The sequence below is a fragment of the Aedes albopictus genome, chromosome 1 (genome assembly GCF_035046485.1).
Source record: "Aedes albopictus strain Foshan chromosome 1, AalbF5, whole genome shotgun sequence".
NCBI lineage: Eukaryota > Metazoa > Arthropoda > Insecta > Diptera > Culicidae > Aedes > Aedes albopictus.
In genome coordinates, this window is record NC_085136.1 from 187,170,849 (window position 1) to 187,188,042 (window position 17,194).

The window sequence follows — 17,194 nt, forward strand, 5'->3', positions numbered from 1 at the left end:
GTGAACTTCTGTCAACGACCAAAATTTTTGAAGCACAATTCAGTGCTGATTTCGAAACCGACCTTCAAAAATTTTTAAGTAGAACAGTTTTTGAGTTTAAACTCAATATCGAGTTTTGCAACTTTTCAAAATATATAATTTACTAAAATTCAAATATATTGCGTTTTGTTCAACCAATTTTAAATCTTTTTCCATAAATTAAAAGCTGAATACAATACTATTCGATCATCTGAATTCAGGTTTTGCGTCAGATTGATGAAATTCAAGATATTGGCGAGTTTAAGGGACAATCTTCTTAAATTTTAGCAAAATTCCCAAAATTTTTTGAAGAAATGTATTTTTTTCAATAGGAAAAAAACAACTAAAAAATTCTTTCTCGACGTTTATTTGACATATCATATGTAGGCGAATTACAGTAAAAAATTCAGCTCAATCGGAGCATTGATTACGGAGAATGAGATGTTTGAAGTGAGCGACTTTGCTTAAAAAATGAACAAAAATCGATTTCAAATCATCAACCTTGTATGGAAAGTCGAAAAAATTTCCGCTCTACTTGTTTTACGGCTCTTTCAGTCTATATTAAGCAGCTAAAACGCCTTTCGCATCTACTGTCCTACGTTTCGGTGAGTATTTCACCTTCTTCTGGGAATTAGAAATACACACCGAAACGTAGGACAGTAGATGCGAAAGGCGTTTTAGCTGCTTAATATAGACTGAAAGAGCCGTAAAACAAGCGAAATACTCGTCAATACAGTCGTTAGCAGTCAGTCAAATTTCCGCTCTACTGTATTTTTTTTCTTTCGCGCTTTCGAACTCAGGGCATGATACTACACCAAAAATGATCATCAGCTTACCGAGTTCAAAAATGCTGTAAACTAGTGTTATTTGTGAACTATTTCCGATGTGATTCAGATTACGTTGACCTTTTCAGAGTGCAGTATTATCAACATAGTAGTGTTGCAATGCTCAATGGTTCTCAATCTGGGGTCACGGGACACGCATATATCACGAGAACCTTCAGTATTAGGACAAAATGAAAATATTTTTTTAGACTAAACCTCTCAAGGAGCAGTACCAAAACTAAAGTGTTGTAACAAAAATCAGTGGTTCTTAACCCATATCCGCCCAGCGTCCTATTTATAGGACAGATGCCCCGAACGCCCAGCGTCCTATAACTAGGACAGTCCTTTGGATGTGAATATCTCCAGAATTATGCAAAATTTTAGAATACTTTCTTCAGAGAAGATGTTCTCCACACCCATACCTTGCTCATAGTGGACAATATAGTATTTGACTGGTTCACTAGGTGGCGTAAACGATGCTGCAAAGAATGCATATTGTCACGATCTGTGAGCATCAATTCCAATGCGAAAAAAAGTTATTTCCCTGGAATCTTGACAATGGTTAATAATTTACAATTCATTTCTTCGGCAGAGTTGGTAATCACACATTCCTTAGGATGTGGAGGTGGTAGCAAGGATATTTAAATTCAAGATGGTGGCTTAGGTTCCAAGATGGCTTTCAAAACCTCAGAATATATGCTTTTTAACGACAATGCTGCTTCGTATATTATGTAATATACGATCTATTGATCGGGCTTCAAGTAGAACTCAAAAATTAATATCCGACGCCATTTTGAAATCAAAGATGGCGGACCATATCCAATATGGCGGCCATGAAATGGCAGTTTGATCTATAATACCATGCAATATGAGTATCTATCGATCGGGCTTCATGAGTAGAATTCAAAATTGGTATTTGACCCTATTTCGAAATCAAAGATGGCGGACCATATCCAAGATGGCGCCCATGGAATGGTAGTTTGAGCTATGATACCATGCAATATGGGTATCTATCGATCGGGCTTCATGAGTAGAAGTCAAAAAACGATATTTGACTCTGTTTAGAAATCCAAGATGGTGGCCCATATCCAAGATGGCGGCCACAGAATAAGTGTTTGAGCTATGAAACCATGCAATATGGGTATCTAACGATCGGGCTTCATGAGTAGAACTCAAAAATTAATATCCCACTCAATTTTGAAACCCAAGATGGCGGTCCATACCCAAGTTAGTGGCCACGGAATGGTAGTTTGAGCTATAATACCATGCAATATGCGTATCTAAAGGGTAGCGGGTAGGATAAAAGCTGAGGTTCTTTTTTGAGATACCTTCAGGAATTCTTTCCAGGATTTCTTCAGGCATTCCTTTCGAGAACCTTCTCAGGTTTATTCCCGAGATTTCTTCAGATATTGCTTCCGAGATTGCTGTATGGATTGCTCCGGAGTTCTCTTCAGGTATTTTTGCAGGTGTTGTTTTGGAAAATCCTGAAAGGATTCTGTTAGTTATTCTTTTCTGCATTCTTTCAGGGATTTGTGCTGGAATTCCTTCAAAGGTTCCTTCCATAGTTCCTGCTGTTATTCCTTAAAGGATCCCTTCCGAAAAAAAAAATGAATAAATATATGTTTTTTCCGAGATTGTTTTCAGGCAACCATAGATCATAGAGACATCTTCTAGGTTCTTGCAGGAATGTCTGCTCAGCTTCTGGCCAGCATTTCTGTCATGATCTCTCTAGGGAATACATCAGGTATTCCATACGGGATTCCTTCAGGAATAACTTCAGGGATTTCGGCCAGAATCGCTTTAGAAAATCCTGAAAGGATTCTTTCAGAAATTTTACCCAGCATTCTTTCACGGATTTCTTCTGGAATTACTTCACAGATACATATTAGTATACTTTCAAAGTGTTCTGTCGAAACATATTCAGAGAATCCTAATGGAATTCTTTGTATGAGCCGGGATCCTCGCTCGGGACTTATACAGCAATTCCTCCTGGGATTTCTTCTGTGATTATTTCAGGGATTCCTACCAAGCTTTCAGTTGAGATTCCCTCAGAACTCTACCAGATATGACTCTCAGAATTCCTTCTGTATATCCTCCCGGGATTCATTCGGGGATTTCACGTTATCTTTTCGATGTTACTTTGATAGTGCCCAGAATAACACCATAAAATTCACATATTGTTCACGAATAAACAATCATGGAGTAGTACAAACATAAGTGGAGAAGCCGTGTAGAGTATATCTGGTTGAAATTTTATATCAAAACATGGAATGATGATGAACCTGGGCGTGTTAGTAGAATACCTGTAAATACGAGACACCGAAGACGACCATATAGTTGAGGTCGAAATACGTATCTGTCAAAGGAGACAAATTAAGTGCAACATTACTTAACACGATTTTCTATTTTAAATATGAAAAACTTCTGAAAAGTTTACGTATGGTGAGTACGTAAAGAGAGTTTGTGGGGTGCTGAAGGAAAATCTCAATTACTTTATTAGAAATAATTATCTGTGTAAAATCTAACTTCTAAAGTATTTTAACATTTGCTTATGCCACACATAGTGAGCTCTCTTTATTTGATTTGTTAAAAAAAAGAGAAATGATGAACACTGCAGTCGAAACTACATGAAATTACAAGAACCATGCATTGCATACTTTTAGGCGTTTATTGGGTTATATTTCTGCCCCAATTTATAAGTCCTTTTTCTATTCTTTTTGAGTGGTTATCATCTCTCTCACTTGTTTAGAGCTGCATTTTATCTATACGGATCAGAATATAACGATAGCGTGGAAGTTGTGCTGAAGTAGAACTCAAGAAAATTATCAGATATTGAGGACCTACAATGAAGAATTTTTTTGGAACTACACCATAGACTTCCATTTTTTAAGCATGATTTCTTAGTTTATTAGAACTTGACCTTTGATAACAAATTTATTTGAAGATTTAAATTGTGAGACACCTTGGGCGTTAACGGGTTAATCTGCGGTGAATGTCAACACAAATTTTCTAAAAATCGACAGCGTTGGAAGGGGTGCAAATTTATTTCTGATTGAGCATCTCAAATTGCACTTCAATAAATATAATAGTTTTGCAAAGCTCAGTGGCTTCCATGCCGCAGAAACAGAATCTAACAAAGGTTTGCCACAGACTTTTAATCATTCAGTTTTGTAATGCCTCTGTATTGGTGATAGTATTTGGGATAACTCATATGAAAACATTTAATTTGACACCACTGAACCTTGCAACACTACCTATATTGTTAAAATCGCTTCACCAGGTGCATAATCTGGAAACAATTTAAGATTATCTTCACACTTTCGACACATGAGATTTTTGCGTGGCCTGTGACTATACTTGCTTACTTTCAGTCCTGGGCACCCACGGTGATGCAGAGGACCGAATTGGATTTGCTTGATTTCGTATTGAAGCTGCGCCGCCATGAGCCTCTGCGTCTGCCTCTGCTACGAGGTTCTGCTGGGTTCCAGTCTAACGTTTGATAGATTTCGTTTCCGCCCCTGAGTAGAGTGTAGCCGACCCACCTCCACTTTCTCTCCCGAATTTCTGTAGCTATCGGCTTTTGATGACATCGACGATGGAGCTCCACGTTGGAGATCCAATTGTGAGGCCACCATGCACGAATTATATACCGCAGGCATAACACCGTTGTGCAGACAAAACACCGTTGTGCAGTACTCTGCACGAAAATGCTCTGTACTGTGCTTCGAAGAGGCCGATGATTTTCTCAGGGACACCCTTGCGCCTGAGGGCTTCCCACATGTTTCCGTGATTGAGACGGTCGAAAGCTTTTTCGTAATCAATGAACACCAGGTAGAGAGACTCTTGAAATTCATTGATTTGCCCCAGAATGATACGGAGCGTGACAATATGGTCCACATAGGATCGTCCGACACGGAATCCTGCTTGCTGCCGTCGGAGAGTTGCGTTAATCTTCTTCTGTATCCGGTTATGGATCACTTTGCAAAGGACTTTGAGAACGATACACAGCAACATGATGCCCCGCCAATTATCGCATACAGTCAGGTCACCCTTTTTGGGTACCTTTACTAAGACGCCTTGCATCCAGTCGGCCGGAAATGTCGCGGTTCCACATATGTTGCAGAATAATTGATGCAGTAGTTGTGCGGATACTACGGGGTCAGCTTTGAGCATCTCAGCTGATATGCGATCGACCCCTGGGGCTCTGTTCAATTTCATGGCTGTTTCTATCTCCTGCACTGATGGAGCTTCGGTGTTGACACGGGTAATGCGTCGAACCCTTGGCGGATCATGCTGAGGTGTTGATGGCGTGACCGACACTTGAAAAAGGTTTCAAAAGTGCTCGAACCAGCGTTTCAGCTGATCAGCCGGGTCGGTCAGTAACTGTCCAGACGTGTCTTTAACGGGCATCGGAGCATTCATCTTGGTCCCACTAAGGCGACGTGAGACATCGTAGAGGAGACGGATGTCGCCTGTGTTTGCGGCTTTCTCGCCTGTCGCGTCTACATGAGCGTTTCAACCAACTCCTCGGTGGCGAGGAGCGTGTTCACCTAGTAGACCATAGTATAGCAGAATTTGACCCGACGCCAATCTGTGTTCTCCAAAGTTCGGCCAACGGACTTCGCTCAGTCCTAGGATCTCAAGCTTTATACGGCATGCCTCATTGGCTAGTTGTGCCAGTTTACCCTGCTGTGCTAGGGTTAATACATTCCAAGTTCCAATTCTTGTCCGTTGTTTCGCGCTAAAAATCGTTGCCGATGAATCAGTTCGTAATCTTTCATTTTCGGTTTCAGTAACGTTTTTTTGGGTTTCGGAGACAGTAGGTTGTTGGCCTAAGGTCCCCTATCCACCGTGGTGGGCTGGCACCTTAGGTATAGCTTCTGGTGGAGGACATTTCATACTCAGCCGCTGAATGCCAGAACAGACGCTGTTTGAGCCGCACCTCCTTGGTGAACAGACACTCGAGACGTACCTCTTCAATTTAGCTGAAGTCAGAAGGACAACAGTGCCCAGGCTGCACTACCAGCTAAGCACACAACTCTTAGCTGGTGGTCTTTGTCATCGCTTGACCCGTGGAAGCATGAGGTAGGAACTTGTGAGGACCAGAGCTATGTCGGACGCTCTCCTTTTCGACACGCCGTTTTGCAGCCCCCTGTGACCATAGGATGGGAACTTTTGAATTTTATCAAAACTGCTAAATTGTTCATTATATTGCTCCATGAGATGACTAAGACGCCGTCCACGTATTACGTAACGCTATTGGGGGAGAGGAAGAGTACAGCTGAGCGTTACGGCCCATACAAAAATTTTTAGACTTTCATACAAAAAAGCGTTACGAAGGGGGGAGGGGGTTTCTAAAGTAGTCGATTTTACCTATACGTAATAAATGGATGCTGCCCAACTCAGTAACGCAAATTTCAGGACTGTATCAAAATTTCATAATTTTGATCTTCACAAACATAATCTCGTTTACGCACAATATCCCACATAACGCTTTCCAAATTTGCGCTCAAATTCACGCTCTCTCTGCCTTTAATTTGGTTAACGTATTTTTTTAAATCATGTTCTGTAAAGTTAACATGTTTGGAATCATCTAATTGGACAATAATTCAATATTATGCACACCACTTTCATATTTTGTTCCACACATTTTACTTTTTTGCTCAAACATCAAGTTATCCACCCACCCTAGCTACATTGCAACTACGAGTTACGGTTAGATACCGAGTCTGCGCACAAGATGAAATCACATATGCTGTAAATGAAATTAAACACGCACAAGTCACTGTAGCCAGTCTCGGTACTCGTCTCCAATTCATACACAGAGATAGTGAGCTTCGCGTTTGAATATTACGCTAGTAGCACGAGAACCGCGGAAGCGAACGATTCATGCTTATCATCATCTTACGCCTTCCATCCGCGCGCGCCCGCCGTCGTCGTACTGAGTCCCGGTAGACAGGGTTAGTTTATTATACTCCTCGCTTATATTTATAATACCATGACGCATTCACAGGAACCGATTAATATCTTAAAAATATCCGCTCGGTGATCCAGTGCTGTCCAGTGAAAAGTGATCCCCTTCTGAAGTGTCACGAAACATTGTAAGTGTGCTGTTGAAACCTTGGTGAATTAAGCAAAAATAATAATCAAAGAGCAATACAGTCATTGATTCGCAAGGAAGTTGCATTGAGAGTCTGTGTTCAAATCGTTGATGTGAGGTGTTGACTACTGCAATGACATAACCCTGCAGCAGAATGTATCTACGTTGAGAGTGTCTCCAGCAGTGTTTGTACTTGCCAGCCAGCTGTGTGTACTGACTTTTGGACGGTTGATGCAGTTATTTTTTAGCCCTTTTTCCCATGTTATGTCTCTTGCAGATGTTTGTACTCTCAAACACACAAGCATGCTGGCTGGTTTGACATAACAACGCTTCATCGTGCCCGTTCTAGCGCAATGTTGCCGGCCGCGACGCAGTGTTGAAGCTTCTCGACGATTCAAAGCGTGAGGAAATTATTTACGTTCTATCCAGCAAGTGGAACAACGCAGCAACAAATGGCTCGGGTTAGCATCACAGCCATGCGATTTGAATGTATTCGCGCCCTCGCATACCTTTTTGTTTCCAGCATGATTGTATCAAGCGCACCTATGGAACTATTCCACCCGCTCAGTACTCGAGAGTGTGAAGAATGTTTTTTCAATCATCAGGGTGGCATTCAAAGATGCTTGCGACATGAAGGCTAGTTTGAAGTTGTTAATTTAATATAAGCTCCACGGTCTATAATACGTAGTGAATTTACAAAGTTGCATATTAATTTATGTTTTTAATGTGTGAAAACATATTTTGAATCATTAGATCTTCGGAGGTTCCAAATTTCTTTGCAATATACTGCCATTCTTCGCGTAGTTGTCCCATATAAGTTTTTGATTTTTGCACCAGGCACTCTATTGTACCACCAGGCACATTCTGGAGATACCACAGGAACAAGCCCGTGCACAAGGGAGGGGGGGGGGGGGGATGGTTGGGTGTTAATCCCTCCCATTACCGACGCTTCGTACATTAGGCGCTTCTCCGCCTTTTTCCGAAATTGGGAAAAACCCCTCTCTTGGCGCCACTTCTGTGGACGGGCCTGCACAGGAAGAATACCTGGACATATCTGAGGTATTCTTAAAAAAATGACCGGAAAATTTATTAAGGAATTCGTGGATAAATTCTAGAAGAAATTTCTGGTCTGGGAATCCCAGCCAGAGGAATTTCAGTGAGAGTTTGTGGAGGAATCCTACCCCGAAATCCTGAAATTCATATACACACAGTTATATATCATGTTACATAGGATGCTAAAGTGGAGGCCTCGTGGAGCGGACCTGGTGTGATGGTTAAAGCACGTGACTATCACGCCGAGGACCTGGGATCGAATCCCACTCCCGACAAACTCACACAAATTGAGTTCTTCCTTCGGAAGGGAAGTAAGGCGTGGGTCCCGAGATGAACTAGCCTAGGGCTAAAAATCACGTTAAGGGCTGTCCATAAACCACGTGGTCATAAGGAGGGGGGGGGGGGTTCATTTGTATGGACAAATAAAAAAATTTGTATGGACTAATGACCACGCGGGGGGGGGTTGAAAAGTCCCAAAAAAATGACCACGTGGTTTATGGACAGCCCCTAATACAGATAAAAAAAAAAGTGGAGGTCATATGCGTACGTACATGCTTCCATTTACCCGCGTGTAAAGTGTACGTATATCGCTTCCATCTTAGCATCCTATGCAACACCATATACGACCGTATGTTTGCTCGGGAAGATTTTATGGTGGATCAAATTTAAGTCATCTTAGAACCCCACCCCTCTCGTAGATTTTCGTTCACACAAAAATTTTAAAATTTGTATAGATCGTACGTTTTGGTCAGAAATCCTTTTGCCCCCTGAAAGTCTACAAGCAAATGCTACATTTTTTCAATTGGGACAAGATTTAGGTGAAGAAGTGATTTCTATCCCAGTGTCACATATTTGGGGATGTGATATAATATAATCACACCAATAGGGAACATTTGACGTTTGTTCTGTTCCAGAAGTAACAAAGAAGAAAAGTTTTTTAGCAGTTTGAAACGATAATGGTTTTGAAGGTTGGACAGGGTTGAGTCACGATCATGTGTTAGTTTGCCAAAAATGTCCGTTTTCAAAAGTTACTCGAGATTCGTTCGTTATGTAACTTATATATGACGCCAAAAGACATCAACTGAAGTAATATTGATTAGAAAAAGGCAATAATGTGTAAAATTCACTTTTATCTTTCTTGTTCTAAAATGCTGACAAAATCGGGTATCTACAAGAACACTTGGTAATCTAAATGTTACTTGGGCTGCTCTTCTACCGACTTAGTGAAATGCAAAATCACCCCGATAGCTTGATGATGGTCTCAACAGGCCAATATAAAAGGCATGAATATTAAAAAAAATCTTTCTGTTTACCTAATCCTTTAATATATTTAGTAGTTGAATAAAAGTTAGTCAAACAAGAACAGTTTCTTTGGAAATGTTTTTGATGAGGAGTTGATCAATTAGACTCCAATTTGTAACAATTATCTCGCCAATTATCGTAAACTACGAAGCGCTACCAGTAAAAATTTGAAAACTTTTGGTGCACTTTTTCAAAAATAACAGCATGATGAAAATAAAATTTGCATGCTCTTGAAATTTTGAAAGTAGCATCGCCTAGTGGCGGACATCTGGACCAATTGTCTATTCCACCGAAAGCCTTTAATCTATTAAGCAGCTTTGCCGGAGCTTTAACTTTTTGTTTTGGTAAATTTTAACCATATGCCAATTCTTTACACTAAGAGCCTAGGCCATATACGGCACTGCACTACATGGTTGGTAAGGTAAATCCTTCTAAATCTTTGACGTTTCGTGGTCTTGGGAGATATAGAAATGCTTCAGGAGTTCCCTCAGGGACTCTTCTAAAAATTTCTACTGATGTTACTAAACAGTTTCCATCTGGGATTCCCTCAGTTTGTCCTCAGTAAGTCTTCTCGGGATTTTTTCAGAGATTGCTTCAAGGATTTTTTAAGGAATTCCTCCAGAAGCTCTTCCTTAGATTTTCCCAGGTTTTCCTATACGAGTTCATTGCTCTTGTTGGGATTCCTAAAGGGTTTTATTCTGACATTACACCAGAAGTTCCTTTTGAGATCCTTTCAAGCATTACATAACATTAAAGGTTTCTTCCATCATTCCTTTAGAAGTTAAATCAAAAAGAATAAAAAACTAATAATACTTATCACATATAACAACACTCCGCAGTGAAAATTGCTTAAATAGGCTGACGATAGAAATTACATTAGGTAAAGAATCAATAAATCGAGTTCATTTAAGATTCTCGCCTCCTTACATTTGGATCAAACTCATAGGTGGTTATTACTTTCCAGTGATTATGTAGTGCATTTGCTGCAAGTGATCAGTTTGAAAGCTTAGCGAAAATGTCAATAAAACACGAAAAAAGCAGACATTCGTAAAATGGTAGTCTAAGCCTGTGAAAAATTAGCATAGTTTAAATTTACAAATAAAAAAAAGTTGTCTAAGGGGCTGTCCATAAACCACGTGGTCATGAGTGGGGGGGGGGGGGTTGGGTATCGACCAATGACCATTTTGTATGGACAAAAGTTGAAAAGTCCCAAAAAAATGACCACGTGCCCAAGCAACACACATGTTATATAAAAGTTACGACAGGGCAAGTTTTGGTTGTATATAAGTTTATTTAACGTTATTTCAACACAATGTTAGAATTACGTCAAAAAAACTTCTATACAACCAAAACTTGCGCTGTCGGAACTATATTATAACATGTGTGTTGCTTGGGTGGTTTATGGGCAGCCCCTAAGCCAGCATAAAAAAAACGGAGTTTATAAAATTATTCTCTTCTGCAGGATTGAAACCATTCGTAACCTGATGGAAAAGTATGGTTTAACTGATTCACAGTATGTATAGTGGGTCCAAAATTATACCCTTATTAGATGCAAATCAAATAAGATATCAAGGTATCAAATCAAATAATCAAATAAGATGATTGAAACACTATTTTCCTTCGTAGCTCTGCAACATAGGGAAGAGTTTTTGAATACGCTATTATCACTCGAAACAATCAAGCGTCCTTATGAATTCGTAAAAGATGAAGGCACATTTCTTTCAAATTACTCTGTAAATTAATTTTGAATTATTCAGGAGTGTAGAATATGCATGCATGGGCCGATATCAAAATCCACATAATGTTGGATGTTCTGAAGCTAATGCAAAAATCAATTTAATAAAATTCTTAAATTTTACAACAAACCATTGGTTCAAAACAATGAGGTGCTCTCCTGCATAAATTATAAAAAAAAATTAAAAAAAAAATCAAAATATACCTAGTTTTGTTGATAAAATCGCTTTGGTGAACTTCGGAGCACTCTCTCCTAGATGGGAATCAAATGGAAGAAAGCAAGTTATATCTTTCAGCATTACTTTACATGGCGCGTTTATCAGCAGATCTCGTAACAAATCAATAAGAGTAGTAAATGGACCGTAAACTTAAAATAATTTAGAAAATTGTGATTTTTCTATACAGTAACAGCTACAAAGACAGAATGTAACAAAATAGTCAATTACGTGTTATGTAGTTTTTGAATCATGCCTATGTTTGGCTATTCGAAGTAATTGCCGAGAATCATTAATGTATCTTCGTTTTTTTTTTTTTTAGATTGCGAAAATTTAGAAATTTTAATTAGAAAAACTTTCAAGTGCTTCCAGAGCCCCAATATGACATAATAAGTTTACAGCCCAGCAAACTTCAATCCTTTCTCCGCGAAAGCGACATTGCATAGTTCGTCTATCTAGCAACTGACTTGCTAATACCACACTAGCAGCCAGTGCCAGTGGCATCACATGGAAATGTGTGTATTTGTTTTAATGCTAAACCTACTGTACTGAGTAACTCGTCGGAGCTCACGGCGCACTCGGAGCAGCTTTACAATTACGTCCATTAAAAATGTTTATTGCCATACCATTTATGAATCCACCGCGCACTTGGTTGGTAGGTAGGTAAGTACTGGCAGCAAGTGAGCGGGCCAAATAAAAACAAGCTCCGTATACAGTACACACGCTTGCTAACCATAACCAACCTACTACTAATGCAGGGGCTCGCAAATGATTCACGCGAAGGAGCGATTCGCAAAGATAAAAATGTGCCATAGTTAAGGTAGAGTAGCTTATCGTGAAACTTGTGCTGTTTTTTTCTGGAATACGGACGAGGCAGAGCAGTTCCAGAGACGCCTTAGATTTTGATTATTAAATCATGCGCGCCAACTTGTGACGTTGTTAAAACGGCGAGGCCTGTCAAGTTGGCACCACTGATTGCAGTAAAAAAAGCAATAAAACAATTGGTTTAATTAGGAATTCTATCAGGTATCAAAAATTCTATTAGGAATGAAGAATTTCATTATGAATTGAGAATTACACGTACTTTCAGTACCTGACAAGAGTTAATAATACTAATAAGAATTAAAAACTCTTAATAGAACAAACTCTTACAATATACAAGAATTCTAACAAAAGTTCTAAAACCCAACAGAATTAATAATTCTAACAACAATTAAAAATTTAAAAAGATAAGGGATGCTTACAAGAATTCTAATAAGAATTGAAAATACTTGAAGAACATATAGATTTATTAAAAGACTGAATAATGCAAACAAAAATTAGAGTAATAACAAGAATGAATAATTCTAACAAAAACGAATCTAGACTCTCCAGCCCACCGAAACTACTTTTACATGAAATGTAACCTTTTGAAACTCATCTAAACCTTTTAAAAGTCATTTAAAACCTTCATCAGATCACAGGAGCTTCTCCTAAACCACTGGGAATACAACTTCTGGTATAACGTACTTCTGCAATGTCCTGAAATGATTTAAAGTGCCTTAACAACACTCGGAAACCCTTCTGAAACCTCCCTAAGGACTGTATCGTTAATTATGAGTACCGTAATCTGGGGGGAAGTTGATCACTTTTCCTCTATTCTTTTGAATAAAATCAAGTACAATGCACATAAATCCAACCAAATATTTTTAAAACATGTACTGAGGGGACCTGTTTCAAGTTCCGTAAACGAAATTCTTACACGAAATTGCTAAATTTTGTAAAAATTGCTCGAATGGCCAAATTTGAAAACTTTCAATCCGGGGTGAAGTTGATCAACCAATGAAATATCATTCTAAGAATGAAAAATTATTGAACAAACTAAATTTGATGATGCTGAATCTGAATAAGATTTTGAAATTCTTACAACTGGTATATTTTATGTTAAAAATTAAATAAAGTTTAGTATGTTAATACAGAATGACCCACATTAAACGCCTAAAGATATGCAATTGCCTGAAAAATCACCTTACTTTCGCAAAGATATACTTTTTTTTAAAATAAAACTTATATGTTAACATCAATTTCAACTCAAAGCTATGTTCAATAAGCCTACCATGAATAAATAAAAGTGTTTTGCGAGTCATCTGATATACAAGGCGTTGCTGGGAGGCGATTTTTTTGAAGGCAGTCTTTTGACCGAGATTCAATACACATCCAAAAAAGTCGATAATTTTATGTAAAATCTGTCACAACTGCCATAAAAATCTTCAAAAACTCTTCAAATATATTCACACAATCGATTTACAGCAAAAGTTCTTCCAGTGAAACAGAATTGTGGCGTCCTCAGCGGATGAAGGACGTAGATCCCATTGTGATCAACTTCACCCCGCTGATCAACTACCCCCCAGATTACGGTACCGTAATCTGGGGGGTAGTTGATCAGCGGGGTGAAGTTGATCACATTGGGATCCACATCCTTCAACCGTTGAGGACGCCACAGTTCTGTATCAATGGAAGAACTTTTGATGTAAATCGATTGTGTGAATATATTTGAAGAATTTTTGAAGGTTTTTATGGCAATTGTGACAGATTTTACATAAAAATATCGACTTTTTTGGACGTGTATTGAAACTCGGTGAACAGACTGCCATTCATAAAATCGCCTCCTAGCAACGCCTTGTTTATCAGATGACTCACAAAACACTTTTATTCATTCATGGTAGGCTTATTAAACATAGCTTTGAGTTAAAATCGATGTTAACATATGAGTTTTATTTGAAAAAAGCATATTTTTGCGAAAGTAAGACGATTTTTTAAGGTAATTGCATACCCTTAGGCGTTAATTGTGGGCATTCTGTAACTTACTAAACTTTATTTCATTTTTAACATACAAATTACACCAATTGTAAGAATTTCAAAATCTTATTCAGATTCAGCATCATCAAATTTAGTTTGTTCAATAATTTTCTATTCTTAGCATGTGATGTCATTGGTTGGTCAACTTCACCCCGGATTGAAAGTTTTCAAATTTGGCCATTTGAGCAATTTTTATAAAATTTAGCAATTTCTTGTAAGAATTTCATTTACGGAATTTGAAACAGGTCCACTCAGTACATGTTTTAAAAATATTTGTTTAGAGTCATATGCATTGTACTTGATTTTATTCAAAAGAAAAGAGCAAAAGTGATCAACTTCCCCCCAGATTATGGTACACCTGAAAATTGCTGTATCTGAAAATGTTTTATTTATTTTGTTAATTAAATTCAATTACATTGTTTATTGACCATCAGAGAAGCCCATGGTATCATTTTATACTTAATTTTTCGTGAATCTTGGCAGCTTTCGCACCTTTTTTTTTAGTGTTCTTCATAAGGTTTTGGACAACCGTTCCGTCGATTGTTTTGCTTGGGTTGACCCAGTTTTTCTTGAATTTGATAACGTCCTCTGCTCCTCTATCCTTTTGCCGTAGTTTCCCTTTCTTTTTTTTTATCTAGTTCATTTATTTGAGGCTCAATCGCGTATGACGCTTTACGAAGCCGAAGATCTCTTTTTGCAAAAGACTACGATCCATACAAATTAAAAAAAAAAAATGTATGAATTTGATTGATTGATTTGTCATTATTTAAGAGACTTACGGCTTTTGTATGAACGAAAGACCACGCGGGGGGGGGGGGGGGGATGAGGTTTAGAATCTCCTAAAAAATGACCACGTGGTTTATGGACAGCCCCTTACCTATTTAAATGAGATTGGTTGTGTTGAAGAAGCATGGCTAGGTACATCTTATCTTGTTGATTCACACAATTCTCACTTATAAACAGTGCTAAAAAATTCATTTCGTGATATTCAAATTCAATCACCTACAGCTCATTTTAGAAGCTGTACCTGAGAATATGGTATATAAAAAAATTGCGCGGCTAGTCCAGTTCTGCAAGAAAGTCACGGAAAAACTGCTATTTTTCGAATATATAAGGTAAATGTCACGGACTACCTTTGAAAAATAACAAATGATATTCACCGTGAATATCATTTGGCATTTTTCGAAGGTGGTCCGTGACATTTACCTGACATATTAGAAAAATAGCGGTTTTCCGTGACTTTCTTGCAGAACTGGACTAGCCGCACAAGTTTTCCATATACCATATTCTCAGGTTCAGCTTCTGAAATGAGCTGTAGGTGATTGAATTTGAATATGACGAAATGAATTTTTCAGCACTGCTTATAAAACATGCTTGTATGTGGAAAATTTAGTCCAATTTTTTTTTATTCTTCAACCATTTATAATCTAATTTACTGCTCTTTTGTCCACTGGGGCACTGCTCAATTGGCAGCTGCATTTACATTTTGCACAGCGCCTAAATGTATTCTATTCTAATTCTTCTATATCGAAATAGTTTCCTTTGCGTTGCTGTCACTTTTCTACCCTGTCCATGGCACAACGAAACAAAATTTAGCTTTTGGTCTGTCTCAAAAGCAAACTTATGTGTCTCTGGCAGATTTTGGGTCGCTAAATCCGAATCCGGGCTCCTGCACGTCACAGTTTTGAGCTATACATTAATTTATAGAGCCAAATGCGTGATTTTGGGCTTTTTTGACTGCAAGCTATTAAGCATGGAAACTATTTTTTGAAGCAATCAAAGTATTAATTAGTCAATTAACACCTACAGGGGATACTCAAAATAACTGGGACAGGTAAAATTTTCACTTTTCAAAAAATGTTCAACTCGCTGTAACTTTTCGAAAAAGGCATCAAATATTCTCATTTTTTTATTGTAAGTTCATCAACTAGTTGTGTATCAGTGGTCAAAATTTGGAGAAGATATGGCTATTCTACACGAAGTTATAAAGGTTCTAGAAAAAGGTATAATTATTCGATAGCCAACTCTAAGCTGTTATATCTCCGGATTCAATGAACCGAATGCAATGAAATTTTGATCATTTACGACTTATATAATGAGCTATTAAAAACATTTGACTAAACTAAACATTACTTACACAAAAGAAAATTATAACGATTAGATTATTTTTCTAATATAACAACAATTTATCCAAAACTTCATCATCGTTTCAAAATTCGAGATAGTAATTATAGTTCATTTAAATTCCCTCTAATTCACTTGAATATATTTATATTTCAAAGGAATGCAACCAAATAGCCGGCATTAAATTGAAAAAGTAACGGGATAATAAAAAATAGATAAAGTAACGGGATAATAAAAAATAGATAAATTTACTTTGCCGGGGCCCGTGGCGTAGTTGGTCACACGTTCGCTTCATATGCGGATGGTCATGGGTTTGATTCCCAGCCCCGGCACTTGCAATTTTTCGTCAGTTGCTCTTCCCTCGAGAGTGGCTGACATTGACCCTCTTCTGAGCCTACGGCTCAAACGGACCCGGATACATGGACATCGGCGAACTGCAACTCATAATGGATCCCCAATCGGACTGGAAAAGGAACAACAGCCACCCATCCACATCCTCGTGCTCTTCATTCTACCATTAATAGAGTAGAACAGTGAAAAAAGCACGCAGGCAACCAGTTCAATATAGATGAATAGAATAGAATACATCTAGGTGCTGTACAAAAGTCTAAGTGCAGCTGTCAATTGTTATCGCTCACGTAGTGCCCAAGTGGACAATAGAGCTGTAAAATTAGGTTAAGTGATTAAGAATAAAAAAATAAATTTACTAAAAAAACATAGGATAAATGCAATTGCTATAACTTTTTTTTTCTTAATAATAATTTCAAATTAAGTCAACTGCTTTTCAAAGTTCATTATATTAGTCATAAATGATCAAAATTTCTTTGCATTCGGTTCATTGAATCCGGAGATATAACAGCTCAAAGTTAGCTATCGGATAATTCTACCTTTTTCTAGAATCTTTATAACTTCGTGTAGAATGGCCCGATCTCTTCCAAATTTGAACCACTGATACACAACTAGTTGATGAACTTACAGTAAAAATT

The 17,194-nt window shown here is 38.1% G+C and overlaps 1 protein-coding gene across 6 annotated transcripts in view; it reads left to right on the forward strand.

The window, feature by feature from the left end:
• Positions 1 to 6,651: 6,651 nt before the first annotated feature.
• LOC109423119 (ATP-binding cassette sub-family D member 1) overlaps positions 6,652 to 17,194 on the forward strand; it is a 94,817-nt gene continuing 84,274 nt past the window's right edge. The window contains exons 1-2 of one of the 6 annotated variants that reach the window (XM_062846009.1): positions 6,679 to 6,802; positions 6,856 to 6,943. The gene's annotated coding sequence lies outside the window, so the exon portion shown is untranslated. Of the gene's footprint in view, positions 6,944 to 7,325; positions 7,404 to 17,194 lie in introns of those variants that run through there. The other 5 variants (XM_029852156.2, XM_029852159.2, XM_029852158.2 and 2 more) reach the window with 5 other exon arrangements.